A 13,385-nucleotide genomic window follows, 5' to 3' on the forward strand; every position below is an offset into this window, starting at 1 on the left:
GTAGGCACTGTGTCCCTACAGCCCTAGAGAAAGGGTTAAGCATATGGTAGGAATGCAGTGTTTACCATGTTTCGGGGAAATAAGGGGAGTAAAAAGAGTGAGCTCAGCGGTCAGGATGCAGTGAGCCTAGACAGCCACTGGGAGGCAGCGAAGGACCAGACTGTGAGCGGGCGGGAGCCCAGGTGGGATTCAGGTAGCAGCGGCCCCACACAGCACAGCCAGGGAGGACGACCTGGGGAGAAGGCCTCCAAGGTTCAGAGGAGGGCTAAAAACCCAGGAGAGGAAAGGACCCAGGGCCAGGCCCCACCACACTTCTCACACATGTGGGTATGCCCCCTATCACCCCAGAAGTGCCTGGGACTGCCTCTGGGGTGCCCAGAAGTCTTGGGGGGAGGGGGTCTTTCTTCTAATTGAGCACATTCCCTTTGTGCCAGACATAGTGCTTTGTGCCAGACATAGTACCGATACAACGGGTCCTGTCTTTTAGGGCAGCCAGCTTAATCCTGGTGCAGACCCCAGCTGGAGTCATGGGGAAGGGAGACCACACTGGAAGCCAAGAAAAATACCCCACAACAGAGAAATCCACAGGCTTAGCCACGCTTTCCTCTGAAAGCTGCTGCTGAATACAGTCAGTGCCACTAGTTCCCAGGAGATCTGCCAGACTGGCTTTACCCCTGCTGGCGTTCCCAGCACGGCTTTCCTGTCCCACCACTTGCCCCTGCTCCCTGCTCTGAGCTGACACAAACTGCCTCCTTCCACTGGTGATGTGGAAAAGTCGCTCCTCATGGGCCCACCCACAGCCTCAGAAAAACCTTCCAGGCTGGAGAGGGGAGTCTTGGGAGGGTGGGGGTTGATGCACAGAGAGTGTTTCAGTATTTTTCAGTAGCTATATTTCTTCAGGCCTTAACCTTGGCAGGAAGGCTACTTTCCAACTGTGTTCAAGGCGAACATTTTCGAGGTCAGGACTTGTTAGGAGAGAAGCTCTGATTGCGGGGGTCAAGCAGCGGTTGGTGGGGTTAGAACACACCTGGACTGGCCCTGGTGGCTGAACCCAGTGAGGTTTCTTTCCTCCCAGTGTCTGTAAGGACATGCTGGGGAACTACCCTCTGCATGACAGCTGCAGTTAATTCTGATTTGTGGTTGCTGCGCCTCCCTCCACCACCTGGAGAAGGAGCTTTCTAGGAGCTTTGAGCCAGATGATGCTGGTAGTTCCATTCTCGGTGCTCCCTGCCCTGGTGCCAGTGGAGCACTGTGTCCCCTCCCTCTGCTGGCCACATGGAGGAGAGAAGCCCAGCCCTGCCTGCCCTGCCTGCCTCTGCTCTCCTTCCCGGTGGGCCAGGGTCTGGTCGTCCACAACCCACGACCTCCCCTGCTGCCTACAGCACAGCTCTCCACCTGCTCCAGCTCATGCTCTCTTTCTCTCTCTCTCTCGCTCCCTCTCTGGCCTTGCCGAGGCCCTCCCTGCCAGACCCCGACTCTGCCCCTTTCCCACTAGGCGTTTCTCTGGCCCTGTCTGCACTTGCTCTTTCTCACACGTGGCTAGCATTTAGTGACCTCTCCTCTCCCAGGATGTGAGCCCCCGGAATACAGGGCAGTAGTTTCTATTCTTTGTTAAATTAATTTAACAAATGTTTATTGGGCAACTGCCGTGTGCCAGGCACTGAGCTCGGTGCTAGGAAGCAAGAGAGCCATGGTCCTGACTCTCATGGAGCCAGCAGACTAGAAGATAAATGAATGAACAGAAAGGTATAGATAGTGATAAATGCTACCCAAAAAAAAGCACAACTTACGTGACTGGTAGGCGGGGAGCTACTTTCAACACATGAGCAGGAAGCAACAATCCTGCTGAGACCTGAAGGAAGAAGGTGCCTGAGGGTCAGAGCCCTGTCTGTCTATCAGATGGCTGCTCTCCCCTGCCTACGCAGAATGAGGGAGCAGCTGGCCGAGGGCACAGCAAGTGCAAAGGCCCTGAGGTAAAACGAGCTTGATTTTTTAGAAACTGATGGATGACAAGAGTGAGAGTGCAGTGAGTTCAGGGAGAGTGCTAAGAGATGAAATGTTGAACTTGATGTGTCCGAGCGGAACTCCTAATTTCCCTTCAATACCTGTCCCTCCCATTGTCTTCCCCATCCCAGTAAAAAGAAGGCTACTCTTACCCTGCTCAGGTCCCAATCCTTGCAGTTATCCGTGACCCTCTCACACCCTATAGCTGATTATCAGCAAGTCCAGTTCCTCCCCTGCACATTTAGACTCTGACCACTCTTCCCACCTCCACTGCTGCCCTCCTAGTCCAACCCTACCTGGAGGATGCCTACCTGATCTCCTGCTGCCCCTCTCACTCCACAACCCCAGCAGCCAGATATTCTTTTAAAATGTTAAGTCAGATATGGCACTGCTCTGCCCAAACCCTCTCACAGCTCCATCTCATTCAGAGCGTCATTTAAACCTTGTATGGTGGCCCATGAGACTCTATGTGCTCCTGAACTCTTCTCCTACCATCCCTCCTCACTCACTCTGCTCCAGCAGTCACCTTGCTTTCCTTAAACATGCTGAGCACACACCCACCTCAGGGCCTTTGCACCTGCTCCTTCCTCTGCTGGAGCACTCCCTGCCTTCCCGCCAACACACACACCAGATATCTACATGGCTCCCTGTGGTAAAGCCCTTTATGTCTCTGCTGAAATGTCAATTTATTATGGACACTGTCTCCTCCCCCTCCTCACTGCCCCCCTCACCCACCCTGGGCACTTTCTTTTTTTCCTCCATGACACATCATTATCTGACACATTGTTATTTATTTGCCTGTTTATTGTCTGTCTCTCCCCACTATGATGGAGGCTCATCAGAGGAAGGAACTTTGTTTTGTTCACTGTTGTATCTCCAGCACCTAGCACAGTGCTTGGCATGTGGCAGAACCTCGAAAATACATTTGCTGAGGTCAGAAACATAGGCAGGGCCAGACCACGAGGAATTTCGTAGACCACGTTATGTGGAGTAGATTTTATACTAAAAGCAATAAGAAGACATTGGAAGGCTTTAAGCTGCGGAGGAAGCGATCTGCCTTGTATTTTTAGGTCACTGTGGATGTGGCGTGGAGAATGACGGGAAGCAGGGGGTCGGAGACGGAACCGGTGACACAGCTGAGGAAAGATGCTGGTGGCTTGGCCCAGGACGGTGTCAGTGGATATGAAGAGAAGGTTGTGGGCAGAGTAACTGGCAGATCAGCTGGGAAGAAGCTGGTGTCCAGGCCCAGAAGGGCTCCTCATGCTGCCCCAGCCCCGTGATGCACCCTGAGCAGGCTGAGCGCCAAGGAAGGCCCCGCTGTGCTGGCTCTCAGGCAGAGGCAGGAGGATTATACTCGGAGCTCATCTTCCACAGATGGGAGTTTGAGCTGAGCCAGCCACACTTCTCTCCTGGTGCCTGATGACGAGCATCTTAAGAGCAAGGGCTGTGCTGTTTCTTTGCCTCACTCTCCCCACCCCTCTCCTCACACGTGCATACTTCTAAAGGTCTTCAATACTGTTGCAGCTTGGAGTTTCTGGGAGCAGATGCTGAGACAAACTGTGGAGTACAAGATGTCTATTAGGGATGAACACCTGTGAAACGAAAGGGAGGAAGCAGCATTGTGCAGAGGGAGAAGTCAAATTATAACGTAGGTCCCACGAAGCCTTGGTCAACCTGGTGCGGAGCTCAGGAGCCAGCATCACCCATCCCACGTTGGGCGGAAATTGTGGGGCACTGTGCCACTGAATACGGGCTGTCCAAGAAGGGTGGGGCCCCAGGTGAGATGGCACTTTGCACTGAGACAGATCCCAAAGGAGCTGACAGTGGGAGGCATCTGCTGCCAGGTCTCCCCCAGCTGGGCAGCAAGTCCTTCCGGGATCTGGGTGGCGCATCTCTTTGTCTACCACAGAGGGTATCCAACTGTTGTGGGCTATTCAGGCGAGGCCCACAGTCCTTCCCTCTGCGATATGAACTGGCTCCCAGGAAGTGTTGCTGCAACAGTTTGGCTTTTTCTAGGCCTCTGAGCCAATTGGCCTGATGGGGCTCATGAACAAGCCACTGGCCTTGTATCAAAGTATCTCTTCAAACTCCAGGGAATGCTTACAGATGTAGTAGGTAATCTGCAATTCATTTAGCGGACCATTTCAGAGTCATTTCAGCACCTGCTGTGTCATGGAAAGATATAGGCTTTGTGGTCAGATAGTCTAGTGTCCCAATTCTGCGTCTGCACACACCAGCTCCATGACCCCAGGCAAGTTAACAAGCCTTCTGGAAGTATTTTCTCTCTTTTGTAAAATGTGTGGAATGATGCTCAAAAGACAGGCAACTTGAGATTAAGGGCTATGTCTTACCAGCCTTGTCTTCTCATTGGCCCACAGATGTTCATTGAATGAATGACTGCCATTTGCTCTCAGGCATTTGTGCCGTTGTCTTACACAGGCCACAGCAACTGTATGCCCTGGAGGGCAGGGGCTCTTATTCACACTTGCAGAGGTGTGACTAGGAGCCACCCCTACTTTAGCACTTCTCACACTGCATGAAATTTATTTGTCTGACTGCCACTTCACCAACCCATGGGCACTGCCAGTTTCATGGCTGAAAACTTGGGCCCAGCCCAGAGTCTGGCCCAGAGCTGGTCCCCACCACACATTAGCCGCCATGATTGAAACCTGCCATAACACACTGGGGTCTCAACAGCACCCTAACAGTCAGCTCATGACATCCTCTGGGAATAAGTCTCCATTTTACCCTGACCTCAGCCGGCCTTTCTGGAATCTCATTTGCATGGCAGGCAGCATGCTGCCCCCAGCTGGATTATAAAGTTGTCCATGAGTGAAGCATTTACCATAGCTCGCTGGTTCACTGGTGATTTAACGTCACCGTGGTAAGGCCTCCTGAGCACCTTCCTGTCAGCTCTCTTCCGCCAGCAGATATCTGTTTCTTCTTTAGGTTGTGAGAAGAAATACTGCAGTTCCACAGAGGAATGGCACAGCCTTTGGTAGGACTACCAAAAAACTAGGTTTGTTCTTTTCAGCAAATCCCCCTGGTTTTTCAAAACAGAGCCCTTCATTTTGCTCCATAAAGTCTGGTGTAGTGGGATAAGCACCCACTACAGATCTAGCAAGACCTGAGTTCAAATCCACTGTGGTCTTGAGCAAGTCTGCCCAGCTTCCGAGAGCTTCCATTCCCTTAGCTGTGATGCTTATCTTGCAGGTTGGTTGAGGGCTTAGAAAAGTAATTGCCTGAGACACAGCATCTGCTCAATAGCACGCAGTTATCATTTCCTTCTGCCAAGGGGAGGGAACAAAGGGTGAGCAGTGCTGGTGTCTCTTACATAACGCTCTGTGATTTACACTCAGTGTGGGAAGATGGAAAGTTCTGGCATCTGCTACACTAGAGCATGACTGAGGAGGTCAGTAGGTGCCTGGAAAGGTGAATAGCTGTAGTGTGGCCCTGAGAGGGACTGTCACAGGCAGTAGGAGCCTCTGAATAGTGAAGCAAAAGACAGAAGGTTGTGCTTCTCTCCCACCACTGCCATCTACATTTACATTATGCTCTCTACAGGTAGAACAGGAATATGGTCCAGACCCTTGCTCTGTCTTCTACATGCAGGAGAGGCTGGCTGTATATCCCAAACACTGAGAAAGAGACTCTCAGGTAGATTTCTCCAGGGGGCCAAAGGAAAGGAATTAGGGCTCATAAACTTATAAACCTAACCAGAAGCTCCTTAAAGGCAGAAACCATGACTGTTTAGCGACTGCTGAATTCTTAGCACCTAGCACAATGCCTGGCACATAAGAGGTATTCAGTATCTGTTGAATCCAGGCATTGTGTGCAGATATCCATCCATCCATCCATCCATTCAGCAACCATTTGCTGAGTGCATCCTCTGTTCTTAGTGTTGGGCTAGGTTGGACTTACAGAGACAAAGCCAGGTTCTTGCAGCTCACAGCCTAATTGAGGAGGACAGGCACGTTTAACAGACAATCCCAGTGCTGGGCCAAGTGTTCTGACAGAGAGAAGCCCAGGGTGCTGCAGGAGCATTGGGGAAGACACTCAACCTATAGGGAGAGCAAGGGAAGACAGGAAAGATTTCCCAGAGGAGAGGGCATCTAGGCCAGGCCACAAGAGAAGAACAGGTAAAGAGAATAAGGACTTGCGGTCAGATGACTCATCTAGTCCAAGCTGTGTTTTCCCCTTGCCTCTTTACAAAGTTTCTTTGGGTATTCAGATAATAAAGTCTATGAAATGGCTGGCACGTGGTATTTGCTCTCCAAAACTCTGCTACCATCATCATCACCATCATCATCATCACTGTTTACTTTCGGAGGGAAGGTAGAGGAGAGCGCCTACACTTTCCTGGTCTGTGCTGCACTATTTGCTCCATCCTGTCTCAGCTGATCTCAGGGCCAGGCTCTTAGTTCCCTCAAAGGTCAGAAGGGCTGGGAGAGAGACGAGTGTCCTGGGCAAGGATGGGGGTGCAAGACTTCCAGGGGTCACCTGGGACAGCCTTGGGATCTGGAGGAGCTGTGCACATAATGAGACAATGCCCTGAGGGCACACAGCTTGATCTTGGCTGTTGACCTACCTTCCCAGGTCTTCCTCTCCTCAATGACAATTGGGCCTTATGCCCATAAGCTCATAGCTGACTTGAGAGAAGTGGGGAGGGAGTCTGGCTGTGCTGTGGACCTGTGATTTCAGGGAAGGGAACTGAGGGACACCAGTACTGGCTTCAGGCAGCACACTGTCCAGGGCACTGGACACATGCCCAGCAATCTAGGTTCTCCCCAAGGCTCCTGGTTCTGAGTCCTATCCCCGTGGTGGAGGGGAGGCACTGCAGGCAGTTACATGAGGGAAGACTGAAGGGGAGTCCAAGCTTCCAGACTTCCATTAGACCACATCTCCTCAGTCTCAGCATGGCTGGCACCAGCCCATGGCCAATACACTTCCACTTCTTTCTTTTGGAAGGTGCCACTCGGATGTGGAGGTTTCTAATTGATCCAAATGTCAACCTACAACATTCACCTCTGGTCAGCAGGCAATTGAACAGTCAGTGAGGTCTCCCAGGACTGGTTGTACTCTAGTTACATGCAAAATATAATCTAATAGATCTAATCAAACTATTCAAATAAATTTACTTTTGCTCAATTCAGAACAGAGGAGCTATAGTGTTCAACATCTCTATTCTCTTGGCACTTGGCTTCTAAAATCACTAATGTGGCCTTTGTGAATCCTAAACATGAAATTTATTTTTTTTACAAACTTGATCTGTGTGTGTGTGTGTGTGTTTTACAAATTATTTTTTGTTTTTGTAATGACCTTTGCCTTAAATGAACACATTGCTAGAATTTATAGTTTTGGTCTAAAGAGCTTGGGGGCAGGAAACCCAATACTTAACCTTTCTGCAGTGAATTAGTGAATTATCAAGTGAAAAAAGAGTTCTAGCTGGTAGGAAAATGAAATTATCATATTCCATTGACAAAATACATTATGTTTCTCTCTCTCATGTTCACATGATCTCACGTTCTCAGTCTCTTGCTGTCTCTCATGTGTACAGGAGGAGGTAAGCAGAGGAGAGTTTTCTAGAACGTTCTGAAAATTTAAGGAACTTGTTTCCCTTATTCAAGTTTCAGAGATAGAAATAAGGCAAAATGCTATGTGCTTTTGATTGTGGCTCTAACAGAAGGACATTATTTTTTTAAGGACTCTTGCCCAGGCCTATGTACCCTAGTGAGTGTTACACATTTCTAAGTAGCCACTCTGAAAGGCTGTATACTTATTCCAAAGATGCTTTGGTTGCTTCAAACAGACCTTCCAGTAACTCTTCTACTCTTCTTTTAAGATGGTCTTCAGGATAATTTTACAAATTATACAAGAAATTTAGCTTCATTACCTCACAGTCACTTTGCAGGGGATCGGGGGAGTGGTGGGATGGTATAATGCAACTTATGCATCAGATTAGACTCCTAATGACCACTGTCTGTTTTCCAAAATTTACATCCATCCTCCAGAGACAAAGATTAGGCATCGTTAAGGAGATATCAAAAGAATGTGTCATAATATTGGGAAGTAATTTTAAAGCTGGAAATGGCCAAACATTTTGAGCTAAGAAGCATTTTTAGAATAAGTATCAAGTCTGCCAAGGAGACTACTTTGAAGGACAACACTCATTTGGTCATGTAATTTTTGGGGGGGTGAGGGAGGAAGATTAGCTCTGAGCTAACACCTGTTGCCAATCCTCCTCCTTTTGCTGAGGAAGATTGGCCCTGAACTAACAGCTCTGCCCATCTTCCTCTATTTTATGCAGGACGCCTGCCAGAGCATGGCTTAATAAGCAGTGCGTAGGTCCTCACCCGGGGTCTGAATGGGCAAACCCTGGGCCGCTATGCCACAGGGTCGGCCACTGGTCATGTAATTTTTAATTCGGTATGCTAAGTTCCCAGATTCTTCCCACCATATACAGCCATTGTGTTTCAAAGTCTTTATATTCTGCTACTTTGTCCATGGCTCATGGCTTGACTTTTCTTCTTTATTTCCCAAGCTTACTGACAATCTTGATCATTCCATCTCCCCTTCCTCTGCAGTCAAGACTCACATGTGGATGTGGATATGCTTGGTCTATACCTGCCAGTGATGCTCTGGGATAACAGGCTGGGAGATGTGGGGCTTCTCAGAGGCTCCTTGGAGTCTTCCCTACCTTCTTGGGCAGAAGCAGGCATTGCAGGTGAGCCAGGCTTTAATAAACACTGCCATTTAAGATCTGTTGTCTCCTCCTGGCCCTATCTAGAGGACTCAATCAAGCAATGGGGAGAATATGAATCACAATTTAACAAACGCCAGAGAAAGTAATTGTTGGCAGTTGCCTATTTGGGGCTACTTCAAGAAGCCCCAGACAATCTTCCCTCTGGTTACTATGACACTTTTAGCTTAGAATGTTGTCTCAATGGATAACCTAGAAAAAATGGATAAATTCCTAGAAACACACAACCTTCCAAGACTGAATCATGCAGAAATAGAAAATCTGAACAGATCAATTACCAGTAATCAAAAACCTCCCAAGAAACAAACGTCCAGGATCAGACAGCTTCACTGGTGAATTCTACCAAACATTCAAAAAAGAATTAATACCAATCTTTTTCAAACTCTTCCAGAAAATAGAAGAGGAGGGAACACCTCTAAATTCATTGTATAAGGCCAGCATTACTCTGATACCAAAACCAGACAAAGACACCACAAGAAAAGAAAATTATAGGCCAATATCCCTGATGAACATAGATATAAAAATCCTCACCAAAATATTAGCAAACCAAATTCAACAATGCATTAAAAGGATCATACACCATGATCAAGTGGGATTTATTCCAGTGATGCAAACATGGTTCAACATCTGCAAATAAATCAATGTGATACACCACATTAATAAAATGAAGGATAAAAATCATGTGATCACCGCAATAGATGCAGCAAAAGCATTTGACAAAATTCAACATCTATTTCTGATAAAAACTCTCAATAAAGTGGGTCTAGAGGGAACGTACCTCAACATAATCAAGGCCATAAATGACAAGCCCACAGCTAACATCATATTCAAGAGTAAAAAGCTGAAAGCTTTTCCTCTAAGATCAGGAATAAGACAAGGATGCCCACTCTCATCACTTTTACACAACAAAGTATTGGAAGTCCTAGCCAGAGCAATCAGGTAACAAAAAGAAATAACAGGCTTCCAAAATGGAAAAGAAGAAATAAAGCTGTCACTATTTGTAGATGACATGATATTATATATAGAAAATCCTAAAGATTCCACCAAAAAACTGTCAGAATAAATGAATTCAGTAAAGTTTTAGGATATGAAATTAATATACATAAACCTATTGCATTTCTATCCACTAATAATGACATATCAGAAAGAAAAATTAAGAAAACAATCCCATTTACAACTGCATCCAAAAGAATAAAATACCTATGAATAAATTTAACCAGAGAGGTCAAAGACTGATACACTGAAAACTATAAGACACTGATGAAAGAAACTGAAGAAGACACAAATAAATGGAAAGATATTCCATGCTCATGGAGTGGAAGAATTAATATTGTTAAAATGTCCATACTACTCAAAGCAATCTACAGATTCAATACAACCCCTATCAAAATCCAATGGCATTTTTCACAGAAATAGAAGGAACATCCTAAAATTTGTATGGAACAAAAGACCCCAAATAGCCAAAGCAATCTGGAGAATGAAGAACAAAACTGGAGGCATCATGCTCCCTGATCTCACACTATATTACAAAACTATAATAATCAAAACAGTATGGTAGTGGCAAAAAAATAGACACATAGATCAATGGAACAGAATAGAGAGCCGAGAAATAAACCCATGCATATATAGTCAATTAATTTACAAAAAAGGAGCCAAGAATATACAATGGGGAAAGGACAGTCTCTTCAATAAGTGATGCTGGGAAAACTGGACAGCCACATGCAAGAGTGAAACTGGACCACTATCTTACACCATATACAAAAATCAACTCAAAATGGATTAAACACTCGAATGTAAGACCTGAAACCATAAAACTCATAGAAGAAAACATAGATGGTAAGCTCCTTGATGTTGGGCTTGGTGATGATTTTTTGGACTTGACATGAAAAGCAAAGGCAACAAAAGCAAAAATAAACAAGTAGGACTACATCAAACTAAAAAGCTTCTGCACAGAAAAGGAAACCACAACAAAACTAAAAGACAACGTATTGAATGGGAGAAAATATTTGCACATTATATATCTGATAAGGGGTTAATATCCAAAATACATAAAGAACTCATACAATTTAATAGCAAAAAAACCCAAACAATCTGATTAAAAAATGGGCAAAGGAGCTGAATAGATACTTTTCTAAAGAAGACATACAGATGGTCAACAGGTACATGAAAAGATGCTCAACATCACTAATCATCAGGGAAATGCAAATCAAAACCACAATGAGATATCACCTAACACCTGTTAGAATGCCTATTATCAAAAAGACAAGAAATAACAAATGTTGGCAAGGATGTGGAGAAAATGGAACCCTGGTGCACTGTTGGAGGGAATGTAAACTGGGGCAGCCACTATGGAAAACAGTAGGGATGTTCCTCAAAAAATTAAAATTAGAACTACCATACAATCCAGCAGTTTCACTTCTGGGTATTTATCCAAAGAAAACAAAACACTAACTCGAAAAAATATATGCACCTCTATGTTCACTGCAGCATTATTTATAATAGCTAAGATATGGAAACAACTTAAGTGTCCATCGACAGATGACTAGATAAAGAACATGTGGTGTATATACATACAATGGAATTTTATTCAGCCATAAAAAATAATGAAATCTTGCTACTTGCGACAGCATGGATGAAACTTGAGGGAAGTATGCTAAGTGAAATAAGTCAGAGAAAAACAAATACCATGTGATCTCACTTATATGTGGAATCTAAAAAAAAGATAAACTCATAGACATAGAGAACAGATTGGTGGTTGCCAGAGGTAGGGGGCGGGGGTGTGCCAAATGGGTGAAGGGGGTCAAAAGGTACAAACTTCCACTTATAAAATAAATAAGACATGGGGATGTAACATACAGCATGGCGACTATAGTTAATAACACTGTATTGCATATTTGAAAGTTGCTAAGAGAGTAAATCTTAAAAGTTCTCATCACAAGAAAAACAAATTCTGTAACTATGTGTGGTAACAGATATTAACTAGACTTACTGTGGTGATCATTTCACAATATATACAACTATTGAGTCATTATGTTGTACACTTGAAACTAATATAATGTTGTGTATCAATTACACCTCAATAAAAAATAAATAAAATAGCAAAGACTTCATGATTTAAATAAATAAATAAGACATTAGTGACAAACATCAAGAATGACTTGATAAAGATAAAAAAATTAAGAAAACAGAAGCATATATCAGATCATATATATTTTGGGGTCCTGTTGGGAAGTGTTTTAGTTAGCCTGAGACTTTCTTGAAGAATACACAGGGGAGAATCAATCACATTGAAGAATAAAAATTGGAAAATGACTGATTTAAAAGGAATGGTTTTAGAACTGTAATTATTTGATCCACAGAGGAGAAAACTAATGTATAATCTTATAAAAGCCCCAATGTTTTTCTTCTTTTACATAATTTCTGTCTTAATCAAAGTAATACATGTATTTAGTTTCAAAAAGCCAATAATAAAGAAAAAAAAAAGATGGTGTCTCAAGAAGCCCCTTTTAAAACAGGAATATATTACCTGTTAGGTGGAACACACTAACCAATACCAGTTCCTGGCAGTTATGCAGGAAGAAGCTCACATACTCACCAGGAAGCTGCTTGAAGATTCTGTGGGAACAGAGGCCAGGGGGAGTCTTTCCCAGCAGTGAAGTTTGGGAAGGAGGCAGCAGAGATGGTAAAGGTTTAGCGGACAGGGCTCTGCCCAGCAAGGCATTTCTGGGGGCAGAGAGCGAAAAACGAGAAACGTTAGGCCCGAGTCTGGAAAGGAGGACTCTGGCAAATTATATCCTTATCCTCGTTTATCAAGGCATGGCCTTGACCTATCTGTAGCATCACTGTTTCCCCTCCTACCCACCTACCTAGGAGAGCTGCAGAGGATGGAAGTACTAGGAGGAGATTAGGTTTGAAAAATTTCTACTTCCTATTCTTTCCTAAGACAGACTCAAGGTGATATTTCTCAAAGGGATGATGCAAACCTCTTCTTTGAAACTGAGTGCAGTGTTGCTAAATCGCTATCTTTTATTCAAGTCAGGAGGCGCCTGGAGCCAAACGGGGAACTTCTTTGTGTCTTTTCAGCTTGGTCTTGTGATTTCTGGCAGTGCCATGGGCCCAGGCAAGCCGCCATCCGGGTCAATGACCCTTCAAATGTCAACAAACCACTCTCCTAGAGAGACGAGAGGAAGAAAGTCAGCCTGGGCATGGCATTTGGAACTCTCTTTGCCAATACTGGTAAGCTTGTTGAACACCCTTATTTACAGTTAAAATTTTCTCAGTCACCCAGATGTGGAAAATTCTAACTACATTTTTTCATCAAATATCTGCTCTCAGAATCCAGTCTCATCCCATTCAGGAGAGTGCTTCCTTAGCTGTATAATGGTGGGATAAGAGCACCCAACTCACAGACTGAGGAATAGATGAGATAATGTTTGTAGAAATCTGGAACCCAGGAGTCTGGTCTCTGTGGCTGTCATGTTCTACGACCTTTGACATTTTGTGTAACCTTTTCTGGTTCACTTTACTCAAAGGCAAAATAATGATAATAATTCAAGGGGGTGCCATTTAGTTTCATTTCATTTTTTAATGCTTATGTTTATATAGTGTTGTCAATCTCCTT

The 13,385-nt window shown here is 45.0% G+C and overlaps 1 long non-coding RNA gene across 2 annotated transcripts in view; it reads right to left on the minus strand.

The window, feature by feature from the left end:
• LOC147917264 (uncharacterized) overlaps positions 1–13,385 on the minus strand; it is a 219,392-nt gene that overhangs the window by 182,307 nt on the left and 23,700 nt on the right. Inside the window, exons 2-4 of one of the 2 annotated variants that reach the window (XR_015551960.1) lie at positions 12,748–12,935; positions 12,360–12,487; positions 2,749–5,291 (exon numbers count right to left, since the gene is read on the minus strand). This is a non-coding gene — a long non-coding RNA (uncharacterized LOC147917264). Of the gene's footprint in view, positions 1–2,748; positions 5,292–12,359; positions 12,488–12,747; positions 12,936–13,385 lie in introns of those variants that run through there. The other variant, XR_015551959.1, reaches the window with a different exon arrangement.

Source organism: Ceratotherium simum, chromosome 4 (assembly GCF_057802395.1).
Source record: "Ceratotherium simum simum isolate JZ-2026a chromosome 4, ASM5780239v1, whole genome shotgun sequence".
NCBI classification, from domain to species: Eukaryota; Metazoa; Chordata; class Mammalia; order Perissodactyla; family Rhinocerotidae; genus Ceratotherium; species Ceratotherium simum.